This window comes from Globicephala melas, chromosome 19, assembly GCF_963455315.2.
Source record: "Globicephala melas chromosome 19, mGloMel1.2, whole genome shotgun sequence".
Classification (NCBI taxonomy): Eukaryota; Metazoa; Chordata; class Mammalia; order Artiodactyla; family Delphinidae; genus Globicephala; species Globicephala melas.
This window is the reverse complement of record NC_083332.1, coordinates 20,999,581-21,019,768: the sequence shown is the minus strand read 5'-3', so window position 1 is coordinate 21,019,768 and position 20,188 is coordinate 20,999,581.

Here is a 20,188-nt window from a genome sequence, read left to right as displayed (position 1 = left end):
ATTTTTTTCTCTAAGATCAGGAACAAAACAAGGACGTCCACTCTCATCACCTCTATCCAACACAATTTGGAAGTCTTAGCCAGAGCAATAAAGTAAGAAAAAGAAACAAAAGGCATCCAAATAAGAAAGGAAAAAGTAAAAGTACCTCTGTTTGCAGATGGCATGATCTTACCTATAGAAAACCCTAAAGATATGACCAAAAAACTTAGAACTAATGAAGAAATTCAGTAAAGTTGCAGGATACAAAATCAACATACAAAATCAGTTGTGTTTCTATACACTAACAACAAATCATCTAAAAAAGAAATAAAGAAAAAATCCTATTTACAACAATAGCATCAAAAACAATAATCTACTTAGGAATAAATTTAACCAAGGAAGTAAAAGGTCTGTACACTGAAAACTATAACACAATGATGAAACAAATTAAACACAAATAAATGGAAAGATATCCTGTATTTATGGGTTGGAGGAATTAATATTGATAAATGTCCTATTATCCAAAGCCATCTATAGATTCAATGCAATTTCTATAAAAATTCCAATGGCATTTTTTACAGGAAAAAAAAATACTAAAATTCATATGGAAGAACAAAAGACCCCCAAAAGCCAAAGCAATATTGAGAAAGAAGGATAAAGATAGAGGTATCACGCTTCCTGACTTCAAAATATATTACAAAACTACAATAATCAAAAGAGTATGGTGGGGCTTCCCTGGTGGCAGAGTGGTTGAGAGTCCACCCGCCGATGCAGGAGACACAGGTTCGTGCCCTGGTCTGGGAGGATTCCACATGCCACGGAGCGGTTGGGCCCGTGAGCCATGGCCACTGAGCCTGTGCATCCGGAGCCTGTGCTCCACAACAGGAGAGGACACAACAGTGAGAAGCCCACATACCACAGAAAAAAAAAAAAAAAAGAGTATGGTACTTGTATAAAAACAGACATATAGACCAATGGTACAGAATAGAGAAACCAGATACAAAACCATCCATGTATGGTCAACAGATCTTCAACACGGCACCAAAAACATACAGTTGGAAAAGGATAGTGTCTTCAATACATAGTGTTGGAGAGAGTGTATATCTACATGAAGAAGAATGAAATTGGAACCCTAATTTATACCATATATGAAAATCAACTCAGAATGGATTAAAGACTTCAACATAAGACCTGAAACCATAAAACTACTAGAAGAAAACACAGGAAAAAAAAGTCCTTGACAAGGGTCTGGGAAATGATTCTTGAATATGACCCCCAAAGCACAACACAACAAAAACAAAAATAAACAAGGGAACTACAAACTAAAAACACTCTGCATAGCAAAGTAAATAATCAACAGAGTGAAGAGACAATCTATAGAATGGGAGAAAACATTTGCAAAAAATACATCTAAGGAGTTAATATCCAAAATACATAAGGCACTCAAACAACTTAATAGCAAAAAACTCAAATAACAATTAAAAAATGGGCAAAGCCCTAAATAGACATTTCTCCAAAGAAGACATACAAATGGCCAACAGGTATATGAAAAGATGTTCAAATCACTAGCCATCATGGAAACGCAAAACAAAACCACAATGAGATAACATCTCACACCTGTTAGAATGCCTATTATTTAAAAAAAAAAAGAAGAAGAAGAAAAAAATAAATAAAAAAGAGGCGTTGACAAGGATGAGGAGAAAAGGGAACCCTTGTCCACTGGCGGTAGAAATGTAAATTGGTTCAGCCACTATGGAAAACATTATGAGGTTCCCCCCAAAATTAAAAATAGAACTACCATATGATCCAGCAATTCTGCTTTTTGATATATATCCAAGGGAAATGAAATTACTATCTCAAAGAGATATTTACATACCCCTGTTCATAACTGCAGCATTATTCATAATAGCCATGATATGGAAACAACTAAATATCAATGATGGATGAATGGGTAAATAAATGTGTTATATGTTTATAACATATTATAAATAATATAGTGGGGGTTGCCCTGGTGGTGAAGTGGTTAAGAATCCGCCTGCCAATGCAAGGGACATGGGTTCAAGCCCTGGTCTGGGAAGATCCCACATGCTGTGGAGCAACAAAGTCTGTGCGCCACAACTATTGAGCCTGCGTTTTAGAGCCCATGAGCCACAACTACTGAAGCCTGTGTGCCTAGAGCCTGTACTCCGCAGCAAGAGAAGCCACCACAATGAGAAGCCTGCGCACCACAACAAAGAGTAGCCCCTGCTCACCGCAACTAGAGAAAGCCCATGCACAGCAACAAAAACACAACACAGCCAAAAATAAATAAAATAAAATAATAATAATAATAACAATATAGTGGAATATTATTCAGCCTTTGAAAGAAGGATATCCTAGCATTTGTGACACAATGGATGGACCTGGAGCACATTATGCTAAAAAAGGCAAATTTACACGATCTTACTTAAATGTAGAATCTGAAAATTTTGAACTTATTAAAGCAGGGAGTAGAATGGTGGTTACCAGGGATTGGTGGTGGGGAAAATAGGGAGATCTTGGTCAAAAGGTACAAAGTTTCAGTTATGCAGGATGAATAAGTTCTGGAGATCTAATATACAGCATGGTGACTATAGTTAATATTACTGTATTATATGCTTGAAAAGTGTTCTCACTGCATAAAAAGAAATAACTTTGTAAAGGGATGGATATGTCAATTAGATTCATTGTGGAAATCATTTCACAGTGTACACATACATCAAAACATCACATTTTAAACTTAAATATGTACAATTTATAATTGTCAATTATACCTCTATAAATCTGAGGAAAAAATGCCAGTGGTCACTGTGAATCTCTATGAAAGAGGTCTAGTTTGCATTTTCCTGACTTATTGACACAGAATGCCATTTGGGGACCACCTCTTTGGATGGCATTTCACCAAATACACTATAAGAAACACAGTTATAGAGCATTACAATACAGGGTCCCAGCGCACCAATTACAGAAGAAGCTCAGAGGGGGAAAAGCTAACTATAGGGTCTTACCAAGTGGTATCCAAATTGGGTGTGGAAAAATATCATCTGAATTGAGCCAAGGAGAGAAGAGTATCCAGACACACGTAACAACTGTCACAAAAGCCTGAGGGTGTGAACCACTGCCATGGAACTAGAGAACTGCAAGTCATTCTATATTATTGGAGTATAACGTGTTAAGGGCACAGCAAGGGAGATGAAACTGAGCAGGCTAGCAGAGGACAGACCAAAAAGGACCTTACACCAGATAAGGGGTTTGAGTTTGTTGCTTTGTTACACTGACTTCTTTAATAGTTAATGACATTCATTCATTCATCTATTCTTTTAACCATTTACTCAACCAACGTTTAGTGAGCATCTCCAAGGTGCCAGCTCCAGAGAAGAAATGAGTCAGGAAGAATTCAGAGGAGGCTAGAGATGGGCCACTGTGTGGAAGCTCCTGGTCTAACAAGGACACAGAACCATCTGTAAGCTCCACAGAGCTGCACAGCTCCTTTGAAGCCCAGCCTCGTCTACCAACACCACCACCAGACCTTTTCTCCTCATGTTCTTGGGTGGGAGGGAAGTGGCCTGGCATCTTAATCATTCTTAGGCCTTGAATGGCCAGATGAGGGCATCATAGTCTGTCACATCAGCTAGAGCAAGATTAATAAAATGGATCATTGTCACTGAGGAGATGACCTATTGAAATAATTGAAATGAGACTTGCCTAAGAAAGAAGAGGTCTGGGAAGGCATAGAGAAAACAAAGCTTGAAGATAAATAGTACTAGCAGCAACAACCTTAAAGACCTCAGCATAGTAATGTGGAGATGACAAGGAATTCACAGCAAAAAAGGCTAGTGATTTATGGAGCGCATGCCAGGAGGGTCCAGGCTGACAGCAGAGATGTTATCATAAGCCAAAGCAGATTATCTGTCAAGGCAAGTTGCTATCTTTAAAAAAGCAAATGTTGGCAGAGTGATTGGTACCAGGCAAAAGAGCTTCTTTCCGTCTCCCCAGGCGAGTGCCAGCAGACCCAACTTGACGGTTAATCATGGCATCTCCCTTAGCTCCCTAATGAACCCTGAGGTCAGACAAACTGAGAATGGCAACACCAGGCAAAGCTAAAGGAGAGGCCCTGTCAGGTTGGTTAGCACACAGAGCCAAAATGGCTAACACACGATGGCAGGAACCACCAGCTCTGTTTCTGTCAATGCTGCAGTGTCAGAAGGGAGGGAGCATAGTGAATTCTGGCTCCTACCTCTCCCTGCTTCTATTATCTGTGCTTGTGAAAGGAGAGGCTAGACCATTACCTTCTGCTCAGCCTCCACCAAAGGCATGGAAACTTTTGTTTGCATCTCCTGGTTTCAACTGAGAGGCAATGAGCTTTGACACCTAAGAGCCTCTTGAGTTTGAGAACTACTTAGTGGGCAGAAAGACGTGAAATGCCCAGCAAATAAGAGTGAGGGAACTGGTGATTCCCGTAGTGTGTTCTGGCCTTGAGATTCTTCCCACCAAATCGGCTTCCACATAGTTTGAGATTACATATAGTTTGAGAAATAGCACACACTATGTCACTCCATGGGTTGGATTCTGAGCAGGAGGAGCAGTAGATACCAAGACCCTAAGGGAGGGAGGAGTGGGGCACACTGGCAGGTGTTCCGACCTAGCGTGGTCCCAGGAAGAGACACTGAAAGCACTGAAGTGCTCCCTACACCCTGCACTAGCCTAACCCGCTTCCACCCCTTCTTCAGCAGCAGAGCACAGTTTTGCTATGGAAAGAAAAAAGAAAAAAATAGGCAATGCAGCTCACTGAGCCTTACTAGAATTTCACAACAGGCGTTTGCTCTCCTAGATTGCTGATCAGAACTAAACTTTGCAGGTCCAAAGAATGGTAGGTTTCCTATACTACAAGTTCTGCTCATGTGATATCTCAGATTTGAGTTAACTATCTCAGTGAATTATTATAAAGGCTCTTCCAGGCACCTACATTTGACCTATGATCTTGCACAGATACTACAGAACAAAGGTCTATGAATAAGAGCACCTCCACTCTGCCTGTCACCAAAAGATATCCTTGGTAGTCACTTGGGAAATATTTCTTTGGACTTGGGAACAACGACCTCCAGCATCAGTTTGAAATTTTATCCATCTGTACTAGAGGAACTTTGGTATTTTTTTCACCATGAGCAAAGTATGTGTAGCTTTGGAATTGGATAGTGGGGTTGAAATTACACAACTACATGGCTGTGTGGCCAGGGGCAAGTTAATCTCCAAGCCCCAGTTTTCTGATCTGCACAATAGGGCTGTAGCTGGAGTTTACAAATCCCTGTTCTAGCATTCTGAGGTCAACAGAGTTCATCTTTCTCCTCCTCTATCCTGCTTGTCTCTGTTTAACTTTTTTTCCCAGTGAACAATTAATAACTGGTCATCACATACAGATTCCTAAGAGAGAACACTTGGGAGATGGTACTGTTGACCTTATCTAGAGAAGTTTTACAACAACCCCTGCCAAAGCCGAAGGTCTTGCCCCCTCCCCTGGTCACTGGGAGAGAATGTGGTCACCTACACATAAGACATTGGGCCATGGGTTTGGCAGGCATAATGGACAGTGCCCCAGGCATTCTGTTTGATGGTTAGCCAAACCACTATGGGTTTGGGTAGTTTTCCTTTGCAGGACAGCTGGAGTAAACTATAGATTCTAAACCTCCCAACACAGATTTCATCCTAAAACGTTTGCTTTCCAAGTGAGGCATTAACATTCAAGATGATTGCCCTCAGCTCAAAGTTGGCTCTCAGCCTGGATTTTGTGTTCTCTCACTGTAGGTTTTCTGAAATTCATAGCAATTATTCTCAAAAACCTTGCAGTTATTCATTCTTCTCTCCACTCAAGTCCTGTGGTTATAAAACAGGGTTGAGAATTGGCATCACCTGACAGCCAAACTAGTCACCTGCTAAGTTTGACCAGAGGAACACTGCCACCCCATCCCCAGGTCCCTGAGGATCCAGAAGGGTTTTCACAGCACCCATGCATCCTTCTCCCGTTGTACTCCACTTTCCCTCTTGGAAATCTCCCCTCTATAAGCCAGGCCCAAGCCAATGAGTATGTCCTATTTCTGGACACAGAAATTGTTTCAGCAGTGGGCATACCACCCAACCAGAACCAATGTGGTGTGATGGCCCTGTGTGAATAAATACAATGACACTCTGTTTAAGAAAGGGGCAGAAGCTGCTCCTCCTCACTATTACAGTATCTCCTTAAAACTGTAATAGGTGGCCAGACCTTGTAGGCAGGAGTTAGATAAACCCAGTCTCCAGATTTTACAGTACAAAGTCACAGGCCTTCTGACTCTGGGAACTGTAAGCAAATACCTCCAAAACTGCCTCAAGAGTCTCTCATGAGGTGTACAGGAAGCTATTACAAGGTACATCCATTTGTCTCTCAAAGAGATAAAAGAAGTTTTCATTTTTACTTTTTCTACTTTACTGTATAAAATGTGTGAAATTCTGCCCAGATTTTGTAGTCTGGCTCATGCATACTCAAGGATAAATCAGGTTTGCTCCCTCCTCTATATTGGCATTTGGGGCTGGGGGTGCGGGGGTCTTTTTCATAGAAGGATTTTTAATTTCCCCAACAGTGCTTTTGTTGGAAGTGCTGACACAAAGACTCTCTTCTCCAGACTTGAAGCTGGAAGGATGAGCTGCAGCCATTTTTACACCCTGAAGGGAGAAGTTACTTGAGAATGGGCTTACACCAAAGAATTGGAGCCAGGAACAGGGAGGAAAAAGCAGGGTCATGATGGCTTCACCTGAGTCGCTGGGTCCATCCGTGCCTGATTACCCCTGGACTTTGTCATTTTGTAAGCCAAAATATTCCCTTTTTGATCAGTAAATTTGGTGCAGTTTTCTATCTTTTACAAGAGAAAGCACCCTAGCGGAGTGTATGCCCAATTACTATAAGCATTTTAAGTATTTTTCACTTGAATCTTGAAATATAGCTGTGGTATAATAAATCTCTGAGTCCCTGAATCAGGAAGGCTATCAAGGAAAAGCCTTAACCTCTTACTTGAATCCCTTGTATAATTCTCTCACTAGGTAGTTGTCCAGCCATTGTGTGCTCACACCCAGTATGGGAATCTTGCTGTCTCTAAGTCAGCCCATTCCACTCCATGCAGCCCTACCTGCCCATGAGCCCTTCCTCAGGTCTCCCTTACCTTCCGCCATCAAGCCAACCATGGACCACAGGGAACAGGTGCACATCTCTTTCCTCTAGTGCCCTCTAAATCAAAGTCAGGTCTCACATCTCTCTAAATAAATATGCTCTTCTCCAGGCTAAATTTCTGTTATTTATGCACCTGGTACACAATCATTTCTTATTTAAAATGAAATCAATAAATGGGTAGTGCCTCCTTTAATGAAGGGTGATGAACAGAAATCCAGTTTTGCTTTATTTTGGTGCCAATTGTCTCAGAATCTTACAAGTGGCATCCTACAAATGCATCAGACAAATGGCCTGGGTTCTTGGTAGGCAACTACCTGGAATATCAAGTTCAAGGATGGAGAAGAATATTGTGGAAAATTGTGCTTTAGTTAGGAAGCTGGAACTCGCTGGCCTCCATTACAGTCCTAGGCACAAAGAGGCTCAGGTGGGCCTGTAAGTGAACTAAAGATGTACTAGGAGTTGTGCAGCAAGTGAAGCAGCTTGGGCCCAGTGGCTCTGTATCTCTTTCCAGTAAGGAAGAAGAAAGATCCAAAAGGCTGTAATTGACAAAGAACACAAACTTTAGAGCCAGGGTGTCTCTATTTGAATTTCAGTTCTTCCTCTTACCATTTGAGTTTGAGTGCAATATGTAACCTCTCTGAATCCCCTTCCTTAGCAGAGGAAGTTACCAACTGCCTCAGGTGCATCATTATTTAAGCTCTTAAACAATTATCTGGTAACCATGTTGAAAAAAATACTCATAGCAGTTGTTAGCAATAATATCATCATTACTAGTTCTGACTTCTTGTGGCTTCTGGCCCCATGAGTGCCCCTCTCAAAGAATGAATTTAATGGCTCACCTGTGGAAGGAGTAGAAAGTACTACCAACAAATCCAATGACACACCTGAAAATGCTCTTGAGGTTATGCCGTACATATTTTTCCTCCAAAACTGCACATCAATCATATTATTATACAAGAGCAGAGTTATTTCTACAAAGGAAGGCAGAAATGTAGTCATTCACAAACAAGCCCTTGACTTTACCTTTACTGGCTTGAAGGTTCTCATACCAGGCTTCTTCACATTGGGGTGTACCTGTGTGGGTGCCCAGTAAATGTTCTACCAGGAATGGTGTTGACTATTGATGAGTACCTGGGTATTGAGGCTTTTGGACATGGGAGAAGCTTTGGTTCTTCCTGCCTAGTTGTCCACAATTCTCAGGCTAATTCTAGGTGGTAGAGTGAGATCAAACACTAACATCAAGCCTTTCTTAACTTGGGCAGTCCAAAGGAGGTCAGGAATAACTGGAATTGAGCTCAGAACTCGGGGCATCAACTAGGTCAAGAAAGAGAGAGGCCTTGTGGAAAGTGTTGAGTGCTGTAAACCTTTGCCCCATTAAGGGCATTATGTGACAGTAGTACTGGAAGAGTCTTCATCCAAGTGTAGTGTCTTCTCTGAGATTGACTCTAGGTGGGAAGGGCTGTGCAGAGTCCCAGTCTAACTGTGAATTAACCATGAGACCTCAACAACTTACCATACAGCTTTCACCTGTGAAATGAGAAAGCTGGGTTAGACCAATTGTTTGCATTTTAGGGTGCCCGGGGTTGTGATCACCAGCCAGGAAAGAGTCAAGAACCTACAGCATCTGTCTGGACTCGAGGAGGATCCCAGCAGCAGAAGACTCTAAAGTCAACTGCATAGAGTCAGCCTAGCTTTGGTTTCTCTGCTTGACACTTAGAGCCTTCAAACACAGCACCTTGGACAGGTCTATGAACAGATAGGTGAAAACTAACATCTGAGGAGGATGACATCACCTGGGGGGTTCCTTTGCTTTGTGGTGATTAAAAATAGTATAGGCACTTCTCTGGTAGTCCCGTGGTTAAGAATCCACCTTCCAATGCAGGGGATGCAGGCTCAATCCTTCGTTTAGGGAACTAAGATCCCACATGCCATGGGGCAACTAAGTCCGCATGCTCTGGAGCCCACATGGCACAACTACAGTGCCTGCATTTGGCCACTAGAGAAGCCCGTGTGCAGCGATAAAGATACTGCATGCCGCAGCTAAGACCAAATGCAGCCAAAAAATTAAATACTAAAAAAAAAAACCTCCATAAATATGCCACACCAGGTGTCATGTGGACAATTGCAATTGGGCTCAATGGGTTGGGTGCCATTGCATTTTAAATAAATAAATAAACAAATAAACAAATAAAAATAGTATAGAAATCTTTAGCAGGATTATTGCTAATATAGCAATAGTTCTGTTTGAGAAGTGTAACCAAAATTGAGACATCCAGGACTGAAAAAGAGCTTTCCAACACCAATTAATAGACTGTTGGGTAATGTCATAATCAATGTTGCTAGAGTGATTATTAAAATAGCATAATTATACTAAGTAGTTTGTAAAAAAAAGAAAGAGAGAGAGAGTGAAAAATGGAACACACTTGTGGCATGAACTAGTAGGTAATTGTGCTGATAATTTATGCCAATAACTCCTCACAGCCTTCATCAAGTCAAATTACTGATTGCTAATGGTCTTGACCATAAGATAATTTGACAGCTGAGTAAAAAATGTGATAGAGAATTGAGGACAGTCACAGAGACCTCTGGGACAACATTAAACACATCAACATTCGAACTATAGGGGTCCCAGAAGAAGAAGAGAAAAAGAAAGGGACTGAGAAAATATTTGAAGAGATTATAGTTGAAAACTTCCCTAATATGGGAAGGGAAATATACAAGTCCAGGAAGGGCAGAGAGTCCCATACAGGATAAATCCTAGGAAAAACATGCCAAAACACATATTAATCAAATTATCAAAAATTAAATACAAAGAATAAATATTAAAAGCAGCAAGGGAAAAGCAACAAATGACATACAAGGGAATCCCATATGGGTAACAGGTAATCTTTCACCAGAAACTGCAAGCCTGAAGGGAGTGGCAGGACATATTTAAAGTGATGAAAGGGAAAAACCTACAACCAAGATTACTCTACCAAGAAAGGATCTCATTCAAATTTGATGGAGAAATTAAAACCTTTACAGACAAGCAAAAGCTAAGAGAATTCAGCACCACCAAACCAGCTTTACAACAAATGCTAAAGGAACTTCTCTATGTAGGAAACACAAGAGAAGTAAAAGACCTACAATAACAAACCCAAAACAATTAAGAAAATGGGAATAGGAACATACATATCGATAATTACCTTAAATTTAAATGGATTAAATGCTCCAACCAAAAGACATACACTGGCTGAATGGATACAAAAACAAGACCTGTGCATATGCTGTCTACAAGAGACCCACTTCAGACCTAGAGACACATACAGACTGAAAGTAAGGGGATGGAAAAAGATATTCCATGCAAATGGAAACCAAAAGAAAGCTGGCATAGCAATTCTCATATCAGACAAAATAGACTTTAAAATAGAGACTATTACAACAGACAAAGAAGGACACTACATAATGATAAGGGATTGATCCAAGAAGAAGATATAACAATTGTAAATATTTATGCACCCAACATAGGAGCACCTCAATACATAAGGCAAATACTACCAGCCATAAAAGGAGAAATCGACAGTAACAAATTCATAGTAGGGGACTTTAACACCCTACTTTCACCAATGGACAGATCATCCAAAATGAAAATAAATAAGGAAACACAAGCTTTCAATGATACATTAAACAAGATGGACTTAATTGATATTTATAGGACATTCCATCCAAAAACAACAGAATACACATTCTCCTCAAGTGCTCATGGAACATTCTCCAGGATAGATCATATCTTGGGTCACAAATCAAGCCTTGGTAAATTTAAGAAAATTGAAATCATATCAAGTATCTTTGCTGACCACAACACTACAAGACTAGATATCAATTACATGAAAAAATCTGTAAAAAATACAAACACATAGAGGCTAAACAATACACTACTAAGTAACCAAGAGATCACTGAAGAAATCAAAGAGGAAGTCAAAAAATACCTAGAAACAAATGACAATAAAAACACGATGACACAAAAACTATGGGATGTAGCAAAAGCAGTTCTAAGAGGGAGTTGATAGCAATACAATCCTACCTCACAAAACAAAAAAATATCTCAAATAAACAACCTAAACTTACACCTAAAGCACTTAGAGAAAGAAGGAAAAAAATACCCTAAAGTTAGCAGAGGGGAAGATATCGTAAAGATCAGATCAGAAATAAATGAAAAAGAAATGAAGGAAACAATAGCAAAGTTCAATAAAACTGGGCTTTCCTCGTGATGCAGTGGTTGAGAGTCTGCCTGCTGATGCAGGGGAAACGGGTTCGTACCCCAGTCGGGGAGGATCTCACATGCCATGGAGTGGCTGGTCCCATGAGCCATGGCCACTGGGCCTGCACGTCCAAAGCCTGTGCTCCACAGCACGAGAGGCCACAACAATGAGAGGCCCGCGTACTGCAAAAAAATTTTTAAATAAAGATCAATAAAACTAAAAACTAGTTCTTTGAGAAGATAAACAAAATTGATAAAACATTAGCCAGACTCATCAAGAAAAAAGGGGGGAAGACTCATATCAATAGAATTAAAAATGAAAAGGGAGAAGTAACAAATGTCACTGCAGAAATACAAAGGATCATGAGAGATTACTACAAGCAACTCTATGCCAATAAAATGGACACCTGGAAGAAATGAGCAAATTCTTAGAAAAGCACAACCTTCTGAGACTGAACCAGAAAAAAATAGAAAATATAAACAGACCAATCACAAGCACTGAAATTAAAACTCTGATCAAAAATCTTCCAGCAAATAAAAGCCCAGGACAAGATGCCTTCACAGGCGAATTCTATCAAACATTTAGAGAGGAGCTAACACCAATCCTTCTCAAACTCTTCCAAAATATAGGAGAGGGAGGAGCACTCCCAAACTCATTCTATGAGGCCACCATCACCCTGATACCAAAACCAGACAAAGATGTCACAAAGAAAGAAAACTACAGGCCAATATCACTGAGGAATATACATGCAAAAATCCTCAACAAAATACTAGCAAATATGATCCAACAGCACATTAAAGGGATCATACAACATGATCAAGTGGGGTTTACCCCAGGAATGGAAGGATTCTTCGATATATGCAAATCAATCAATGTGATAAACCATATTAACAAATAGAAGGAGAAAAACCATATGATCATCTCAATAGATATAGAAAAAGCTTTTGACAATATTCAACACCCATTTTTGATAAAAACCCTCCAGAAAGTAGGCATAGATGGAACTTACCTCAACATAACAAAGGTCATATATGACAAACACACAGCCAACATTGTTCTCAATGGTGAAACCATTTCCACTAAGATCAGGAACAAGACAAGGTTGCCCACTGTCACCACTGTTACTCAACATAGTTTTAGAAGTTTCAGCCACAGCAATGAGAGAAGAAAAAGAAACAAAATGAATCCAAATCAGAAAAGAAGAAGTAAAACTGTCACTGTTTGCAGACGACATGATACTCTACATAGAAGATCCTAAAGATGCTACCAGAAAACTACTAGAGCTAATCAATGAACTTGGTAGAGTAGCAGGATACAAAATTAATGCACAGAAATTTCTTGCATTCCTGTACACTAATGAAGAAAACTCTGAAAGAGAAATTAAGGAAACACTCCCATTTACCACTGCAACAAAGAGAATAAAATACCTAGGAATAAACATACCTATGGAAGTAAAAGACCTGTACTCAGAAAATTTTGAGACACTGATGAAATAAATTAAAGATGATACACACAGATGGAGACATATACCACGTCCTTGGATTGGAAGGACCAACATTATGAAAATGGCTATACTACCCAAAGCAATCTACAGATTCAATGAAGTCCCTATCAAACTACGAATGGCATTTTTCACAGAACTAGAACAAAAATTTCACAATTTGTATGGAAACACAAAAGACCCCAAATAACCAAAGCAATCTTGAGAAAGAAAAATGGAGCTGGAGGAATCAGGCTCCCTGACTTCTGACTATACTACAAAGCTACAGTAATCAAGACAGCATGGTACTGGCACAAAACCAGAAATACAGATAATGGAACAGGATAGAAAACCCAGAGATAAACCCACACACATATGGTCACCTTATCTTTGATAAAGGAGGCAAGAATATACAATGGAGAAAAGACAGCCTTTTCAATAAGTGGTGCTGAGAAAACTGGACAGGTACATGTAAAAGGATGAAATTAGAACACTCCCTAACACCATACACAAAAATAAACTCCAAATACATTATAAAGACCTAAATGTAAGGCCAGACACTATCAAACTCTTGGAGGAAAACAGGCAGAACAGTCCATGACATAAATCACAGCAAGATCCTTTTTGACCCACCTCCTAGAGAAATGGAAATAAAAACAAAAATAAACAAATGGGACCTAATGAAACTTAAAAGCTTTTCCACAGCAAAGGAAACCATAAACAAGACAAAAAGACAACCCTCAGAATGGGAGAAAATATTTGCAAATGAAGCAACTGACAAAGGCTTAATCTCAAAAATTTACAAGCAGCTCATGCAGCTCAATATCAAAAAAACAAACAACCCAATCCAAAAATGGGCAGAAGACCTAAATAGACATGTCTCCAGAGAAGATATACAGATTGGCAACAAACACATGAAAGGATGCTCAACATCACTAATCATTAGAGAAATGCAAATCAAAACTACAGTGAGATATCATCTCACACCAGTGAGAATGGCCATCATAAAAATATGTACAAACAACAAACGCTGGAGAGGGTGTGGAGAAAAGGGAGCACTCTTGCACTGTTGGTGGGAATATAAATTTACACAGCCACTATGGAGAACAGCATGGAAGTTCCTTAAAATCTAAAAATAGAACTACTGTATGACCAAGCAATCTCACTACTGGGCATATATCCTGAGAAAACCATAATTCAAAAAGAGTCATGTACCACAATGTTCATTGCACCTCTATTTACAATAGCCAGGACATGGAAGAAACCTAAGTGTCCATTGACAGATGAATGGATAAAGAAGATGTCACATGTATATATAGTGGAACATTTACTACTCAGGCATAAAAAGAAACGAAATTGAGTTATTTGTTGTGAGGTGGATGGAACTAGAGTCTGTCATACAGAGTGAAGTAAGTCAGAAAGAGAAAAACAAATACTGTATGCTAACACATATATATGGAATCTAAAGAAAGAAAGAAAAAAATGTTATGAAGAACTAGGGGCAGAATGGGAATAAAGATGCAGACCTACCAGAGAATTGACTTGAGGACTCGTGGAGGGGGAAGGGTAAGCTGGGACCAAGTGAGAGAGTGGCATGGACATATATACACTACCAAATGTAAAATAGAGAGCTAGTGGGAAGCAGCCACATAGCACAGGGAGATCAGCTCGGTGCTTTGTGACCACCTAGAGGGATGGAATAGGGAGTGTGGGGGGGAGGGAGACACAAGAGGGAAGAGATGGGGATATATGTATATGTACATGGTATACATATACATATGTATGATTCACTTTGTCTTAAAGCAGAAACTAGCACACCATTGTAAAGCAAATATACCCAAAAAAGATGTTAAAAAACAAAAACAAAAAAGTGATAGGACAGGATAGTCCCTGGACTAAATACAAAGTGGCAGAGGAACAAAGTGCAAAATGGCAGCTAGCCATATTAAATTCTCATTTCACTTTAGGAGGTCTGGCTGAAGACAAATTTTAGAACTTTCAGAACCAGAATCTAACCCTGTGGTTTCCTAGGACCAAGCTTTGGTATTTTCTGTTGGTCACTTCAATTTTTTCCTTCAAAATCAAATGCCATACTGAGTGAAGTAAGTCAGACAAAGAAAAATAAATATTATATGATATCACTTATATGTGGAATCTAAAAAATGATACAAATGAAATTATTTACAAATCAGAAATAGAGTCACAGATGTAGAAAACAAACCTATGGTTACTGGGGGGAAAGGGGGGTGAGGGATAAATTAGGAGATTAGGATTGACATATACCCACTACTATATATAAAATAGATAACTAATAAGGACCTGCTCCATAGCACAGGGAACTCTACCCAATACCCTGTGATGACCTACAATATTTGGGAAAAGAATCTTAAAAAGAGTGGATATATGTATATATATAACTGATTCACTTTGCTCTACCCCTGAAACTAACACAACATTGTAAATCAACTACACTCCAATAAATATTTTTTAAAAAAGAGAAAAAAAGGAAAAAAATTTTAAGGAGAAAAAATAATCATATGCCTTAAAGGAACCACGAGGGATGACCCAGTTGAGTTGTGCCTGTGATAGGTTGTGCAGACTGTTTTGTAGGCAGCTTTCTCTCCATTAGTATATCAAGAATATCCTTATGCTAAATTACTCTGCAGAGGGGATATAATTTGTATTAAGAAAAACACATAGATTCATTTGTATGAACAAATGCTGGAATAACACACATGCAAATATTAAGAGTGTTTATCTTTGGGTAATATTTTGGTGATTTTGCTTTTCTCTGCTTTCAAGGTTTCCTTATTTTGTATTAGGAAAAAAACATAAATAAAATGCTGTCTTTAACTTTTCAGGTAATATATAAGAATGTTTTATACTTTATACTATAACTGTTTTCTTCCCATGAAAATTTCATTATCAATAAAATAAAAATATTAGATCTTAAATGATCTTCCCCTGTTCCACTTTCAAGTCAATCAAAGATCAATTCCCCAGCTCCTTCTCTTTGAGTCCAATAAATAAAAGGAAACTGTCCAAAGGTATAAAACCCACGATCTGCATCTACAGCATTTACTGTTGGGATTTTTCATTTTCTTATTAATCCACCTCTTATTGCTTCCATTTCCTCCCTCAGAAAGCATTAACTCCTGGGCATAGCCCTGCATTTTTTCCCTGACAGTTCTGCACAGATTCCTCATCTCATTTGGCTACAAAAGCCAAACTCTATTTATTATTGATGTTGTATCTACCCACTCACTCAACCCAATAGTGAACTATCTATTCCAGGAACAACCATTTCAGCCAAGTAAAGTTAAGTGGTGAGGGCAAGTGACAAATACACATTTTTCCTTAGATAGTAAGATTTATACTGGCCTTCGCACTGAGTATCACCCATTCCTGGAACACAGAAGTGATGTGGTGGCTGGAGAAACAGCATTTCCCTTTGGCCCTCCGCCTCCTCATTCTCATATACTTGTAATCCTTCCTTTTTCAGTCAAACAACCTGCAACCTTTTTCTTCCTTGTAACCTCAGAGTGACTTCTGTGTTTCAAAAGGCCAGATCCCAAAGTCCTTCTGTATTTCAGACTCTGTTGGAGAGTCCCCACTGGCCACTAGATGAAATTGTGTGTTTCCAAGTGTTTTGGATCAGATATACAGGCACTGGTTGACTAGAGGCAAAACAGGGCCTGGAGGTTGCTGTATTTTATTTCCTTGCACCTAATTTGCCAATTATATGGCAACTCTAGAATGAATCCAGCATATGGAAGCCAGAAATAGAGCTCTAAATTCATTTCAGTTTCTTTGATCTAATTCTTTCCTGAAAACATAGGCTGCCCTTAGGCCAGAGAGTCACAAATTTAGCCTCACATTAGAATTCGTTGGGGGCTTTTTTTTTTTAACATCTTTATTGGAGTATAATTGCTTTACAATGGTGTATTCGTTTCTGCTGTATAACAAAGTGAATCATCTATACATATACATATATCCCCATATCTCCTCCCTCTTGCATCTCCCTCTCACCCTCCCTATCCTACCGCTCTAGGTGGACATAAAGCACGGAGCTGATTTCCCTGTGCAATGCAGCTGCTTCCCACTAGCTCTCTATTTTACATTTGGTAGTGTATGTATGTCCATGCCACTCTCTCACTTCATCCCAGCTTACACTTTCCCCTCCCTGTGTCCTCATGTCCACTCTCTACGTCTGCGTCTTTATTCCCATCCTGCCCCTAGGTTCTTCAGAACCTTTTTTTTTTTTTTTTTTTTTAGGTTCCATATATATGTATTAGCATACGGTATATGTTTTTCTCTTTCTGACTTACTTCACTCTGTATGACAGTCACGAGGTCCATCCACCTCAAAACAAATAACTCAATTTCATTTCTTTTTATGGCTGAGTAATATTCCATTGTATACATGCATCACATCTTCTTTATCCATTCATCTGTCGATGGACACTTAGGTTGATTCCATGTCCTGGCTATTGTAAATAGAGCTGCAATGAACATTGTGGTACTTGACTTTTTGAATTATGGTTTTCGCAGGATATATGCCCAGTAGTGGGATTGCAGGGTCATATGGTAGTTCTATTTTTAGTTTTTTAAGGAACCTCCATACTGTTCTCCATAGTGGCTGTATCAATTTACATTCCCACCAACAGTGCAAGAGTGTTCCCTTCTCTACACACCCTCTCCAGCATTTGTTGTTTGTAGATTTTTTGATGATGGCCATTCTGACCAGTGTGCAGTGATACCTCATTATAGTCTTGATGTGCATTTCCCTAATGATTAGTGGTGATGCGCAACCTTTCATGTGTTTGTTGCCAGTCTGTATACCTTCTATGGAGACATGTCTATTTAGGTCTTCTGCCCATTTTGGGATTGGGTTATTTGTTTTTGATATTGAGCTGCATGAGCTGCTTGTAAATTTTTGAGATTAAGCTTTGTCAGTTGCTTCATTTGCAAATATTTTCTCCCATTCTGAGGGTTGTCTTTTTGTCTTGTTTATCGTTTCCTTTGCTGTGGAAAAGCTTTTAAGTTTCATTAGGTCCAATTTGTTTATTTTTGTTTTTATTTCCATTTCTCTAGGAGGTGGGTCAAAAAGGATCTTGATGTGATTTATGTCATTGAGTGTTCTGCCTATGTTTTCCTCTAAGAGTTTGATAGTGTCTGGCCTTACATTTAGGTCTTTAATCCATTTTGAGCCTATTTTGTGTATGGTGTTAGGGAGTGTTCTGATTTCATTCTTCTACATGTAGCTGTCCAGTTTTCCCAGCACTACTTATTGAAAAGGCTGTCTTTTCTCCATTGTATATTCTTGCCTCCTTTATCAAAGATAAGGTGACCATATGTGCGTGGGTTTATCTCTGGGTTTTCTATCCTGTTCCATTATCTGTATTTCTGGTTTTGTGCCAGTACCATGCTGTCTTGATTACTGTAGCTTTGTAGTATAGTCAGAAGTCAGGGAGCCTGATTCCTCCAGCTCCATTTTTCTTTCTCAAGATTGCTTTGGCTATTTGGGATCTTTTGTGTTTCCATACAAATTGTGAAATTTTTGTTCTAGTTCTGTGAAAAATGCCATTGGTAGGGACTGCATTGAATCTGTAGATTGCTTTGGGTAGTATAGCCATTTTCATAATGTTGGTCCTTCCAATCCAAGGACGTGGTATATGTCTCCATCTGTTTGTATCATCTTTAATTTATTTCATCAGTGTCTCATAATTTTCTGAGTACAGGTCTTTTACCTCCATAGGTACGTTTATTCCTAGGTATTTTATTCTCTTTGTTGCAGTGGTAAATGGGAGTGTTTCCTTAATTTCTCTTTCAGAGTTTTCTTCATTAGTGTACAGGAATGCAAGAAATTTCTGTGCATTAATTTTGTATCCTGCTACTCTACCAAGTTCATTGATTAGCTCTAGTAGTTTTCTGGTAGCATCTTTAGGATCTTCTATGTAGAGTATCATGTCGTCTGCAAACAGTGACAGTTTTACTTCTTCTTTTCTGATTTGGATTCATTTTGTTTCTTTTTCTTCTCTCATTGCTGTGGCTAAAACTTCTAAAACTATGTTGAGTAACAGTGGTGAGAGTGGGCAAATTTGTCTTGTTCCTGATCTTAGTGGAAATGGTTTCACCATTGAGAACAATGTTGGCTGTCTGTTTGTCATATATGGCCTTTCTTATGTTGAGGTAAGTTCCGTCTATGCCTACTTTCTGGAGGGTTTTTATCAAAAATGGGTGTTGAATATTGTCAAAAGCTTTTTCTATATCTATTGAGATGATCATATGGTTTTTCTCCTTCTATTTGTTAATATGGTTTATCACATTGATTGATTTGCATATATTGAAGAATCCTTTCATTCCTGGGGTAAACCCCACTTGATCATGTTGTATGATCCTTTTAATGTGCTGTTGGATCATATTTGCTAGTATTTTCTTGAGGATTTTTGCATGTATATTCCTCAGTGATATTGGCCTGTAGTTTTCTTTTGTGACATCTTTGTCTGGTTTTGGTATCAGGGTGATGGTGGCCTCATAGAATGAGTTTGGGAGTGCTCCTCCCTCTCCTATATTTTGGAAGAGTTTGAGAAGGATTGGTGTTAGCTCCTCTCTAAATGTTTGATAGAATTCGCCTGTGAAGGCATCTTGTCCTGGGCTTTTATTTGCTGGAAGATTTTTGATCAGAGTTTTAATTTCAGTGCTTGTGATTGGTCTGTTTATATTTTCTATTTTTTTCTGGTTCAGTCTCAGAAGGTTGTGCTTTTCTAAGAATTTGCTCATTTCTTCCAGGTGTCCATTTTATTGGCATAGAGTTGCTTGTAGTAATCTCTCATGATCCTTTGTATTTCTGCAGTGTCAGTTGTTACTTCTCCCTTTTCATTTCTATTGATATGAGTCTTCCTCCCTTTTTCCTTGATGAGTCTGGCTAATGGTTTATCAATTTTGTTTATCTTCTCAAAGAACTGGCTTTTAGTTTTACTGATCTTTGCTATTGTTTTCTTCATTTCTTTTTCATTTATTTCTGATCTGATCTTTATGATCTCTTCCCCTCTGTTAACTTTGGGTTTTTTTTTTGTTCTTCTTTCTCTAATTGCTTTAGGTGTAAGGTTAGGTTGTTTATTTGAGATGTTTCTTATTTCTTGAGGTAGGATTGTATTGCTATCAACTCCCTCTTAGAATTGCTTTTGCTACATCCCATAGGTTTTGTGTCATCGTGTTTTTATTGTCATTTCTTTCTAGGTATTTTTTGACTTCCTCTTTGATTTCTTCA